We start from the raw sequence: 14,200 nt of genomic DNA, 5'->3' as shown, positions 1-14,200 counted from the left end.
TATTTAAAAATAGTTTCTTATTTCAGTAAGACTAAAAGCAGAAACAAACTTATAATTAAAACAGATGTTAAGATATTAAAACTATAGTGTCACTAAAATATAAATGTAGGAGGAAAGGGTTTTTGGAACTGGTGGCAGCTCGGTGCCCCTGTCCGCCTGGAGGAAATGATGGAAGCCTGGTTTACCACACCACCTCTGCCCAGAAAGGGTCCTGGAAGTGGGGCAACCACCTTCTACTGTCTCCCGGGAGGCCAGGGGACAAACCTTAAACCTTAAACCAGGGAAGGTGCCTGAAGCTGGGGTGCAAGCTGACTTGGCAGAGGGGGAGAAGAATGGAGCTTCTACCCAGGAAGACGCTTGGCTGAGGGGCAGAAAACCCAGAGGCCACATCTACCTCCCCTTGTTTTCCCAAACATGAAGCCCAGGAAAGGGGCCCAAAACTGGGGTGCAGGCTGGCTTGGCACGGGGGGGGGGAGCATGGGGCTTCTACCCTGGAAAGGGGCTTGGCCAAAAGGCAGGAAACCTGGAGGCTAGGTCTACCTCCCTAGAGGTACCCCCCAAAAAATAAGTACAGGGAAGGTGTCTGAAGCTGCAGTGCAAGCTGGCTTGGCACAGGAGGAGAAGCACAGAACTTCAACCTAGGAAAGGGGCTTGGTTGAGGGGTAGGAGTTCCTTTGTTATACCCCTGTGCAAAGCCAACCTGTATCCCAATTTCCGGTCCCTTTCCTGGTCTTAATATTTGAGAATCCGAGGGGAGGTAGACCTGGCCTCTGTTTTCTGCCCCTCAGCTATGCCCCTTTCCTGGGTAGGAAACCTGGGGGCCAGGTCTACCTCCCTTTCCCCACATTTCAGCCCTGGTTGCCTGCCTGGGTATTTAAGAATCTATCTCCCTCTCTTCCCCATTTTACCCTGAGGTTGCGGGGCGGGGGGAACTTCTAATAAACAGAAAATGAGCCAACAAAAATGAAACTTTCTATAAGTTCACAGCCATTTGGGGAACCAACACAGTGACTGAAAAAAGGAACTATTTGGGGCCGCTTTGATACCTTCCTCTATAGAATTCCAGGTTAATTTTGTCCTCTGTGTTATTAAACAAGGATGTTTATATTTCTAATATAGTTCATTAAAAAAGTATGCTAAGTAAAACTCACTTTCACTGTAATGAAAATTAAATATATTCTTAAGTACTTCACTGACTCAAGTAATTCATTTTTGTTCACAGTGTTAAGTGTTAAGAATGTTTCAGACTCTTATTATTGACCCTTGCTTTAGCAATACTTTTATATAATGCTATGTTGAATATATATATATATATATATATATATATATATGCATTAGCTATCTAAAAGTATGAAAAACACTGTTCTTTCCACTAGTAGGTTAATGGGCATATACCGATTCACTTTGACTTCTGAAAATAATGCTCAGAAATCTTCCTTTTGTCACTAATGCAGTAATGTTTTATCTACCCACCTACCTACACACACATCCATCTTCAATTATTTGCCCTCTGGTTTTTCTAGTAAACAGAATATCTTTCCCAAAGTAATGTAAAAGGAAGAGCAAATGTTAGACCTGCCAAAACCTATAAGTTTTTCATTCCTATTTTGGTTCTGCCCAAGGCATATTCCATGTGCTTTAGAGTTTACAATGTTTTTATCAAGTTTATTACTCAGCTGGTCTCTTACTTGTGCATTCCCTGTAGGTACTTGTGCATTCACTGGGAAAAATCTTCTTCCAAAAGAACACATATAAACTCTTGCTTAACTGCCATTCATTTCAATGGAAGAAATGTATTGGACTTATTTATTATGGGCACAATCTGGCCAAAGTTAAGTATGTGCTTAACTTTGTCATTGATCTCATCAGGACTTAGATATGCTTAGCTTTTGTTGGATTTTTGCCCAGCCTAGTTTGTTTATAGGAACAAATCAATACTAACACTATTTTTAAAAAATCTGTTTTTATCTAACAGAAAGAGCCACACATTTGAACAGTATTTTAAAATAAAGAGGAGCTGTCTAAATTATTGTTTTACATTCACAATAATGAGAAGATAATATTTTTTTTCATTCTATAGATAAAAATGTTTATACATGCACATATAGCGGTAGCATTTATAAGTTTACATAATAAACCTAACCTCTTATGTTGTTAGGTTGGATCGGTTTCAGTTTGTGACTCCTGAGGATGTAGACAAGCTTGGAATGGTGTGGACTACCACCTGTTCTCTTGACTTTTGTCCAACATGGCTTATACTAGCCAGCAGGGGTGGTTGTTGTAGAATGCCTGGAAGATATTATAAATGCTTCTCTAAGGGAGGGCAAGATGCTTCCCTGTCTTAAGGAGGCAGTTATTGGAATTAGTCAGTTATCTTTTGAAGACACCTCACTGGACTCCTCAGAGTTAAGCAATTATAGGCCTGCCTCCAGCCTTCCATGGCTACACAAGTTAACTGAGAGGGTGGTGGCCTACTATCTCCAGGCAGTCTTGGAGGAAACTGATTATCTAGACACATTTCAAAATGGCTTTGGGGTGGGCTATGGGGTGGAGACTGCCTTGGTTGGCCTGATGGATGCTCTTTATTTAGGAATTGACAGAGGGAGTGTGACATTATTGCTCCATTTGGATCTCTCAGCAGCTTTCGATACTATCAACCACAGTATCCTTCTGGTGCATCTGAGGGGGTTGTGGCTGAGAGGCACTGCTTTGCTGAGGTTTCGCTCCTACCTTTCAGGTAGATTCCAGATGGTGTCCCTTGGAGACTGTTGCTCTTCATAATGTGGACTTTTATATGGCATTCCCCTGGGCTCCATACTGTCTCAAATGCTTTTTAGCATCTACATGAAACTTCTGGGAGAGATCATCAGGAGATTTGGTGCAAGGTGTTATCAGTATGCTGATGACTCTAAATCTGTTTCTCCATGTCAGCATCATCAGCAGAAGGCATAACATCCCTAAATGCCTGCCTAGAGGCAGTGATGGACTGGATGAGGATATCAAACTGAGACGGAATCCATACAAGTTGTTCTAGTAAGAACTAATCTGCCTTCTTACCTTTCACTTTCCCTACAACTGGACTAAGTTTGGTCCAAATTGGTTAGGCAGTTCACAAGTTATCCCACCTCAAACATTCATGCATCCACCATCTTGATTTGGGATGGATGACATCATCATAAACTACAAGTTTGAGGTGTCCCTACAACTGTACCAGATTTAGTCCCAATCTATTCTCACTTGCACCTCAAACATTCATGTGTTTGCCATCTTGAATTAGGGTGGATAAAATCATTACAAAATGTGCCCTTGAGCTGGCCCTATGTATCTCTACAGCTGTAGCAAATTTGGTTCAAATTGCTTAGGTGGTTCACAAGTTAGCCCACTTGAGCCTCAAACATTTACACGTCCACAGTCTTGAATTGCAGTGGATGATATCTAGGGGTGTGCACAGAACCAGCTGGCCTGGTTCGGTTTGAGTGTGGACTGGACTCGAACCTGACCGGCCAAGTTTGGTCTGACCCCCATTAAACCCCCACCGGTCCGGTCCAGTCCGGGGGGGGGGGGGGTGTTTCAAGATTTTTCAAAAAAAATTAAAATGAATTAAAAATACCTCTAGCCCCTTTGGGGGACTTCCTGTAGGCCGTGGGGGGGGGTGTCCACAAAGGTTCCCCCTCCCCTCGCTGGCCACTTAAATCACCACCACGGCCCAGGAAAATACTTCATTTCGGCCCCGTTTAGGCCTCCATAAGTGTGTGTGGTGGCCATTTTGGCCACTGCCGTGCATGCATAAATGGCCTCTGCAAGGCCTGGCATGACTCAGGGCCTCTCAGAGGTCATTTGCGCATGCACAGTGGCCATTTTCCCCCAAAATTGCCACTGCGCATGCGCAAATGACCTCTGTGAGGCCCTGGCTCATGCCAGGCCTCACAGAGGCCATTTATGCATGCACAGCAGTGGCCAAAATGGCCACCACACGCACTTATGGAGGCCTGAACGGGCTGAAATGAAGTATTTTCCTGGGTCATGGCGGTGATTTCAGAGACCAGCGAGGGGAGAGGGAACCTTTGTGGACCCCCACGGCCTACAGGAATCCCTCCGAAGGGGCTAGAGGTATTTTAAATTAAAATATATATATATCAGAAACACCCCCCCTCCCGGACTGTACCAGGCATTTATGGAGGCCCGAACAGGCCAAAATGAAATATTTTCACGGGCCGCGGTGGTGATTTAAGAGGCCAGTGGGGGGACCCACAGACACCCCCCCACGGCCTACAGGAAGCCCCCCCAAAGGGTCTAGAGGTATTTGAAATTTATTTATTTATTTATTTATTTTAAATGAATAATTTTGCTGACTTGTCTGGAGGTTCGGTTCTGGTCCGGATGGAACCAGGGTGAGGTAAGGTTCGATCTCAAACCTCCCAACCAAATCCCCAAACCTCCAAGCCTCTGGACCGGTCCACACATCCCTAATGATATCATCACAAACGATGCCATTAAGGTGTCCTTATGTGTCCCTACAACTGTACCCAATTTGGTTCATATTGGTCTAGGCATTGCGAAGTTGATGGGTGGTGAGCACACATGGACGGACGTACACACACACACACAATGCTGGGTGATCTCATAAGCCTACTGAAAAGAAGACGAATAAGACGAAGTTACTTATTGTACAGGGACAGAACTCAGGAGACAATTTTGATCTGCCAGTTCTGGGTGGGGATCACACTTTCCCAGAAACAACAGGTATGCAGATTGGGAGTGCTTCTGGATCCAAACCTCTCCCTGGTGTCTGAGGTTGAGGCAGTGGTCAAAGGTGCTTTTTATCTGCTTTGGCTGATATGCCAGCTGTGTCCATTTCTTGAGATGAATGACCTCAGAACAGTGGTCCATATGCTGGTAACCTCCAGATTTTATTACTGCAACACACTCTTTGTGGGGCTGGCTTTGTATGTAGTCTGGAAACTGTGGATTGATATAGAATGCAGCAGCCAGATTGGTCTCAGGGTCATCTCGAAGAAACCATATTATTCCTATACTAAAGGAACTACACTGGCTACTAATAGGTTTCTGGGCAAAATCCAAGCTGCTGGTTATAACCTATGAAGCCCTAAACAGCTTAGGTCCTGGCAGGGGCGTAGCAAGGTTGGAATGGCCCAGAGACAAGATTTTAAAATGCCCCCCCCCACTCAAAGTCCAGGGCCTCCGCACACCCCAGGCCCCCAAGGATTTAAGACTGATATTCCAAAATAAGTATGCTGCCTGGAAATACATTTCACTGAATACACACACGCACACGTCACAATATATAGTGATATACATTGAGTACTATACATTTGTTTTACTTTTAATGCCTAGAACACACTAGAAAGATGAATGATTAAAATGGGCCCCTCGCTGCAGATTAGCAAAGAAGACTTTCAACCATGCAGGGTGAGCCTATGTTTGTTTTCTCAGAATTCTGAACAAATTCAGTCAAGTTTGATTCCAGGAGGTTTTTCACAGAAGGCTTTTAAAGCCCTTTAAGACACATCTCCTCTGGAATGGAGGTGCTGCATTCACATGTTGGCCAGATTGACCCTGAAGTCCCTGCAAGTTATTGGGGAGCAGTTCACACACAAGAAAAATAAAATAAAATAAAAGCACAAGACATGCTTCACAGTTCTCACTCAGACCTTCTGGGTTGCAAAACAACTTGAACATAAGTGCATTTATAAATGAATGAATGAATGAATGAATAAAATAAATATAATACTGTTGCTTCCAGAAGTTTTTGTAATTTTCTGCCATGAAACAAGCCACTTATAGGACTTTTTAGATAGTTTTTTTAAGACAGGAAATTTTCCAAGCTGTTTAAAAATAAATATTCAGAGACTTCTCAGTCCCTCCCCCCCCCCATATCAAAGCCCTATGGCAAGCAGATCCCTATATATGGGGGTGGGGGGGGTGGGGAAGGTAACCACAAAAAGGAGTTCACACTCTACCTGGCAGCAGGGGGTCTTCTGCTGCAGAGAACAGTGGAGGCCTCTCTGGCTGCCTCCTCCTTCCTGGCTGGCTTGGGCCCTACTCGAGTTCAGGCTTCACTGCGGCCTACACGGAGGCCTCCGTGGAAGCCCCGCCCACCCGCCGATCAGCTGAGAGGCGGGAGAAAAGGAGCTCTTGGCAGCTTGCCTGCTGCTTCCATTGCGGGCCAGCAGAACAAGCAGGAGAGACGGCGAAGAGGGCAAGTGGCTGAGAGGCTATGGGGCTGGGCAGGGGGCAATGGGGAGTCACGTGAGGTGCCTCTGGGGGGCCCCTCCAGGCAGTGGGGCCCCCAGACAACTGCCTCCCCTTGCCCGATAGTTGTTACGCGCCTGGGTCCTGGGTATTTGAGGGAACATCTTCTTTGCCATGAGCCCAACCGTCCATTGAGGTCATGGAGAGAGGTCCATGTGCAGCTCATCTGGTGGCTACACAGGTACAGGCTTTTCTCTGTTGCTACCCCAAGACGGGAATGCGCTCCCTGCTGAAATAAGAGCATCCCCATCCTGACAACATTCTAAAAGTCCCTAAAGTCATTTTTTTCACCCAAGCTTTTTAACTTGACTGTGGTTTTAAATTGTTTTAAGGTTTTCATTTTTCTTTTAACTTGCTTTATGTTGAAGTAAACCACCCAGAGATGGAAGTTTGGGGGGCAGTCTAAAAATTAGACAAGCAGTCAGTCAGACAGACAGATAGAAGTTCTTTTGTCTGCTTAATGACTGGAAATGTAAAACATTAAACATAATAAATGTTCTTGTAATACGGAGATGCTAATAATCTATCATAGCATGTGCACAAATAGCTACATAGAGGAGCATTTTGAGGGAATAAAAGCAAAAGAAAGGGAACAGGTAATAGCACATAACAATACATATAAATATCCCTTTAAGAGTTTATTATTTATTACAGAAAAAAATTAACCATGTATTTGTTTGAGTTGCTTTTAAATCAATTTATTATTCATGAACTGGGATACATATATTAGAAAAGCTACTGTCAAGGTTTCTTTTCTCTCCGATTATTTCATCACTGAATCTTTGGCAGCAGCCAAGTTGGTTTTTTCTTCATGAATAATTAAGGTAAGTGTTCTTCTGTGTAAAATAAGCTCAGCACATTTTCAGTACATCCTGTGGGGCCTACGGGAAAGAGATTAGCATATGTGAAAAGGAGGCAGGCACTCAGATACTGTGTCCATGCGATATGTTCATGACACATGGGTCAAAAGGATTCTGTCAAGGAAAAGGGCACCCAGTTGTACTGGTTTGGCTTCCTACATGTCTCTTATGGATAGATTTAAAAATTAAGGTGTGTGGTGGTCATAATGTGAAATGGCAAATCAAGTGAGCAACAGAAATATCTTTTTTTTAATGCCTCAGGCGCCTACCTGTTAAGTAAGGGGAATCTAGCAGGTGTGCCAGTCTGGTATGTCACACTTCATAGAGCAGTCAACAGCTGAATTGATTTCCTTAGCTTCCTCATTACTTTGGATTTCTGACAAGCTGGCAGAAGGGCGGGGGGGGGATCAAATATGAAACGTGTCTGGGGTGCCTTATTTCAATTCAATAAGGACACCCTTATTTTACCGAATGCAAATTGACCACATCTGTGTTTGTCTGTCTACAGTGTTGATTTATTCATGTCCTCTGTAGACAATACACGTTGTTTCAGGACAATTTAGCCAGTCTGCAATGGTGGTTGTGAACTGTAGATTTACTTAGTTTTCAGCAGCGTCTACCATAGAAGAAATTGATAGTCCAAAATAAATCAATGCTCAAATTATTCAAACAAATATGTTCATTAAGATGTTATCTTCATTCTTGCGAGGGGCGGGATCTTCTTTGTTTTCAGCACTTGTGTTCCTCTAAGCTCTAAGTTGTATACCTTTTTAGCCATCATGCCATTTTAAAAAAAGAATTAAACTACTATGGAATTTTGATATATTTTGTGCTCCAGTGCCTTTTCTTGATGTGAACTTATTTCCTTTCTGGCTTCAATGTAGACACGGCACTTGTTATTTAAACAGTTTTAAGTTGTGCAACAGCAGATAACAAGCTTTCTATGAACCTAGATATCTACAAACTGTGCTGAGATAACCAATGGCGTCTGGCTGGTGAAAGTCCTGGTTTTCATTACAGCTGGCCCCATGGCATTATCATGTAGTCAGTTCAGAATGAGGGTTGCCTTCATTCTGAGTTGGCTTTGTAGTGTCATCATCTAAACAAATCTGATTGTTTCATGGCATTGTGACATCATTATGTTAATAGTGTATTGTGATTTCAATTTGGCTTGGATTTCAAAGATTGTAGAGTGGGGGTACATGGGAGGGAGGATGAAGGAAAGGCAAACATTGATCTGGTACTTTGGGGTCCTGTATTGACACTGGTGGGCAGCCGGTGTCCAACAAGTTTTAGGATTCAAGGACAATAAGCTCACTCCAAGGGAGATGCCAAAGAGATTTTTTAGATAGAGCTGGAAAACATCTAAAGAGGATTACAGAATAAAGATATACCACACATCCCTTCTGCTCTTCAGGAACCACAGATGATGGTGGACAGACCCCCCTGAACACAGCTGTTGCATAGCAACACAGAAATGAAGATGATTACATGGTTTTCAGGGAGAACCCAGATTACAAGGTTACAAAGCCTACAATTAACCCCTTTATGTATAGAAATATAGGGAATCTACAACAACCTATGTGCATAGAGGGACAACAGGGGGCCACACCACTAAATCTCCTCACCTTATCTTCTGCAGTGGCGCTACAGGTCCCCAAAAGAACATTAGAAATGTTTACTTGAGCATGTTACAATTAAAATATTGTCATATAACATTTGAGCCATTTTTGGAAGGGCGGTATAGAAATCAAATAAATAAATAAATAAATAATACTATAAAGAAATAAATTAAGATGACAATGATCAAAACAGCAGTTCTTTAGTTTAAAATCTATTTTGTTTAAAACTTTCTGAATTGGGTAAAGACCGACTCCTACGTTCAAAAGAGAATGTGCCAAGTCAATTATACCACACAATGCAACACAGTACATGGGCATCCTGCTAGGCAACTGTCTAGGTCTTATAGGCCTCAACAGGGGCATAACTATAATAGGGCAAAGGGAGACAATTGTCTGGGGGCCCACTGCCTGAGGGGGGCAGATGCAAGTCACATGACTAACTCCCCCAGCCACGCACACGCCTGGGTTTCCTTCAGTTGTATTCATCCTCCAAAATTGATGGGAGTGTTAAGACCTGGAGCTACCAGAACTGAAGGTCTTTCCCTAGTATCATTAAATGACTTGCTTCATCCAAAATTTACAATACCTTTTTAAAAACAATTTAGGATGTGTTCTATTGTGGCACATAGGTTATACTGTGCTTTTTGTTACCACTATTCAGCCTCATTTAAGATTTCTTTACTTCATGAGCTGAGCTTCAGTGAAGGGGGCCCCATTTTAAAATCTTGTCTCTAGGCCCACTCCAACCTTGCTACGCCCCTGGCCCTCAAGGCACTTCAGGCATGCAGCCTCCTCCTCAGACAGTCTCAGTGCCTGACAGGGAATATGTGAGGGGAGACATTTCTTCAGCTACTAGTTTATTGCAGGCTATAGCAAAAGGAACAGCTTCAGTTCTTACTAAGTAAAATGGGTCTTTATTAATTTCACTGAAATTTCTTTTTGGCTCCCACATGCATAACAGAACTCACACAGAGACATGTATTTTTAAGAAGAGACTACAACTCTTTGATACTCATCCAATGGAAGGCGTGTACATTCACAAGGGAAGTTTATAGTTAGAGAATGCTGAATTTCATGGAAGAGTCTGTAGAACAGAAGTCATGCTGATCTAAAGGTTTTGGTTAAAGGGCTTTTTCTCTCCTTGAAGTAAGTCAAGCACTGTGAGATGCGCAAAAGATGAAAGCATGAAAAAGTAGTTCAGGCTGTGTAAAACAGTATTCTCAGAAACTGCTTTTCAGGCTGGAGTCATAAATGAACAAAATCACAACAGACATCCCTCGGTGGACTCTGCCAAACTATCCAAGCCAGGGCCAGCCCTAGCTGGATGTGGGATCCAGAACAAATGGAGGGGGGTGCTGAGGCAGCACATATTTGTCATGGGAAGAGGGCAGGAGAAAAGTAAGAGCAGAGAGGGAGTGAGGGGGAGGAGGCACAACTGTTCAGGGAGGGAGGGAGGGGGACCTGGCCCAACCCAGCTCAAGCCCAGCCCAGCCGCTGTTGCTGCTGTGGAGAGAGGAAGCAAGAGAGGAAGCACTTTTTCCCAGGGATAGCTGGTCTACCAATTGGGGCCAGAAGGTAGACCAGCCCTCCACTTCTGACAGCATGTCAGCTTGCCTCGGAGGACTAGTCGAAGATGTGCCAAGTCCTGAGCAGAGAGCTGGTCTACCTGCCAACCCTAATTGGTAGACCAGCTCTCCTTGGAAAAAATGGCAGGACCATTTTGAAGCCCATTTTTCTGGGGAGAGCTGGTCTATTAGTTGGGGTCAGTGGATAACCAGACCTTCACTCCAGACTTAGCGTGTCTGCTTGTCTTGGAGGACTGGTCTACTCGGTAGACCTGCTGCCCCCCAGTTGGTAGACCAGCTCTCCCCAGAAAAATGGCACCATTTTGAGACCCATTTTTCCAGCTCTCTCTGGGGAAATGGGCCTCAAGGTGGTGCTCAAATCACCCAAATCGATTCTAGTGATTTGAGGGTGATTTGATGAGACAGACAGCCAAACCAGCTGGTTTCGATGAATCAATTTGATGATACTGTGATTCTAGTAGAGCTTGGATCAAATAGCAGAATCTGATTTGTGCACACCTCTACTTCATATATCATCTCTATTTACAAAAAGAGGAATTGAGCACAGTGGAAGCAAATAGATGTTGCCAAACAGTCTGGTTTGCCAAAATCTTGGCACTGCAACCAACACCCTTCTATATGATTTGGAACTGTGGAACCACAGCTTCCGTTTTGGGATACCTGAGCTCATGGGATCATGAACTCTGCACATTCCCAAATTTGGCAAACCAGGTAATTCAGTCACTTAGCACAAGCAATGCATGGGGCAATGCTGCCCTAGGTCATCATATCAAAGGATTGAAGGGAATCATCCCCCCAAACCTTTCTTTTTTTTGACTTTCAAAGAGAAGGAAAAGCTCTTTGTAAGATTCTTGTTAACACTGTTAGTTAAGACTTTATTACTTTGCCTAACCAACTTTTCATTTTCTCTACTCTTTCTTCCCCCAAATAAATCCTTTAAACTGTATATACGCTTCCTCATCATTTCCAGACCAAAGCTTTGCTCAGGATTAATACTGTGATAGACTTTTTCACCTGTTGCATATATCTGGTAGGTTCTTTTAGTTTTTAGTTTTTATAATTCTTAGTTTTTAGCTTTAAGAATTTAATTTAGAATTTTAAAAGCTAATTATGATTGTGGTTTTAGCTTGCATTTTTAACTTGTTTAATTTGGTTAATTTTATTAGTCTGATTTTATATTGTAACTGTTTTATACATGTTGTGAGCCACCCCGAGCAGTAATATACTGGAGGGGCAGGGTATAAATCTTTTAAATAAATAAATAAATAATAGACTGCTCTCCCACAGTCAAGCTGATTCCCCATGTTAACCCACAAGTATAGTTGGAGTGTCCTAGCCAAGCACTCTGGAGCAGATCTATTAACATAGAGCAGCAAGCAGTACAGCTGCTCTCTAAAGCTGCACCTCAGTTTTAGCTAACTCCATCCAAAAATTCTCAGCTCTGTTTCTTTTCCTAAATTAAAAACTACAGCTCTATTTCCAGTTCTCTCTCTCTCTTTCCCCCAGCTCTTGAGGCTTTGACACTTTCTGAAAGTTGGAGCTTTTTATTAAGGTCACGATCACCCATCAAGTTAACTGGAAAAAACCATGGCAATCGGCACATTCATAATAACAAAGACAAGCACCTTCATAGCAATATGACTCCATCTGACACATCCCTTAGCAAACTAAGAAGCTTACTGTTATGTATGGCAAGACCGCACACAGTGGCTTTTAAAGGATGTCTGCATGGTTAGGAGTGGTAGAAAATTAACTGTTAAATTCAGCTCCTGGATGTGAGATGAGATGTGCTCCAATCAAGCAGAGAATTGTTTAGCACTAGCTGTGTTCTCTGATTTTGCACTTGGCAAACATACAGCAACTAGTTCTACTACTAGCCTCAGCTTTTTATCAATAGCCTTTGCACATGATCGCAACTCAATTGCCCCATAGATAAGGCCGCTGAGGCTAAGTGAAATAGCTACTTTTACAAGGAAGCCAGGCAGTGAAGCAGGTAAGCCAACTTTTTGAGGTGTGTAAAAGAAAAACCACTTCTGTGAATAGATGTGGATGTGTTCACCATATGTTGTAAATCAGTGGTGTATTTCTTTCTGCAGTTTTATATTTCAGATACCTCAATTCCCCTGAACAATAAAAAAAGAAAATCCCAGAACTTTAGTTCCCCTGAAAAAAACATCATTATACACATATCATACCTATCTCTCCCTGCCCACCTTTAGTGTTTTAGTTTATTTTATCGATGAGTTAGAAGCTCAATACAAACACTGCAAATAAGGGTCTCATTGTGAGCCAAAAGAATGTGTCTGCTCATTGAGGGGAAAAATCACCTTGCACCTCTTCAGACTGTAAACGTCTATTTCAAGAGTTGCCTTTATGTGGTGGAAAAATAATATCTGGAAAGGCACTGATGTCTCCCACATCTGCTCCTGCCGCCCTTGGCTCTGTTGGGTTCATTTGGGCAAATGAAGTGGCCAGCTCAGTCCCTACCCCTGATACCTCTGTACCTAAGAGGCCCTGGATCCAGCCCTACCACCTTCATTAAGTGCTGGCCTGATCAGGCTCTGCCAACCTGTGAAGCTTATCAAGGATACTGAGCACAATTGGTAGCCACAGCCAAACCAGTAGGAGTAATGGATGGGTGGGAGTGACAGCAGGATATTTAATCCTCTTAGGCTTTCATTATGGGGCAAGGATGGTTGGAGAGAGAGTGACTGGAATGCAATATCTCCTATGAGTCAGAGCCAGGTGGGAGGAGCCCAACATCTGAAAATGCATGGAACTGCGATCCTTTCCCCAGGCTCAAGGAACAGAGCGACTCACCACCCCAAATCCTGAGCCTCACAGAGTTCAGTGTAGTGATGTAATTTCAGACTCCTGTTCCCATAACAGCCTTGTGCCTGGCTGATCTTTTGTTTGTTTCCTTTGTCCCTGCCTGAGGTATAAAAGATTGACCAACATCGGGACACAACAAAGGCTGTCACAGCAGGTTTCAGTCAGAAGACAGATGGATTCCCATAGTGTGAACTGCTGTATGAGGAAGAGCAGGCATCTGTCTCAGTGATCTAACCCCTTCCAAGGGTTACCTTTGCAGTGCAAAGAGTCATAGAGTGTGCACTTATAATGCTACATGAACCTTTGTCAAACAATACATCTGCTCCTGAGATATTGGGTAGTGGTTCACATGATATGACTGGTCTTCTCAGTCATGTGGGGGGTGAGCATAAGCACACACATCTCCCCCACTAGCCAGCATCCTTTCCTACCATCACCACCTAATTGTGCCAGGGAAGTTCAGACAACACACACACACACGCATTGGCAGAACTATGCACAAGGTTTGGTGGCAGGACATGTGCACTACTTTCATTTATGATGTGCCTGCAGATGGATTATCTGAACAAGACAATCAGATGATTATAAGAATTTGCTTTTCTGAGGCCACTGGCTCTCTCTTTTCCCTTGTTTTATTAGGATCGATCTAGAAGTTTCCTTCTGTTTCCATGGCCTGCTTTGAAGCTGCAAAAGTGTTATTGTTATTGTTAAATTTATATACTGCCTTTCATTAAAACAATCCCAAGGCGGTTTACAATCCCAAGTGGGGCCATTTTAGAATTTTCCAGGGGGGCAGTGAAAGGCATGAGAGGTTGAAATGGAGGACATACCACTGGTAACTTTTTCCTTCTAAATTAACTTTTTGTCATTGTCTATGGTGTCTGAGCCCCTCTTGATAGCTATTGGAAGCCGCTGTTTCTTTTCAAAATTCCTCAGAGTGAAATTCCTCACACTATGGGGAAGAAACATGACATCTGTCAAGATGATCTCTGCTACCACCACCACCATCACCACCACCTATAAGTGG

At 43.2% G+C, this 14,200-nt stretch overlaps 1 long non-coding RNA gene across 1 annotated transcript in view; it reads right to left on the bottom strand.

Annotated features, from left to right (window-relative positions):
- Window positions 1-6,074, bottom strand: part of LOC128340651 (uncharacterized) — a 54,985-nt gene extending 48,911 nt beyond the window's left edge. Inside the window, exons 1-2 of the long non-coding RNA XR_008313859.1 lie at window positions 5,982-6,074; window positions 2,144-2,289 (exon numbers count right to left, since the gene is read on the bottom strand). This is a non-coding gene — a long non-coding RNA (uncharacterized LOC128340651). The remainder of the gene's footprint in view (window positions 1-2,143; window positions 2,290-5,981) is intronic.
- Window positions 6,075-14,200: the final 8,126 nt, after the last annotated feature.

The sequence above is a fragment of the Hemicordylus capensis genome, chromosome 1 (assembly GCF_027244095.1).
Source record: "Hemicordylus capensis ecotype Gifberg chromosome 1, rHemCap1.1.pri, whole genome shotgun sequence".
Classification (NCBI taxonomy): domain Eukaryota; kingdom Metazoa; phylum Chordata; class Lepidosauria; order Squamata; family Cordylidae; genus Hemicordylus; species Hemicordylus capensis.
Note: the sequence above shows the minus strand (reverse complement) of the source record. Positions and strands in the feature narration are given on the sequence as shown.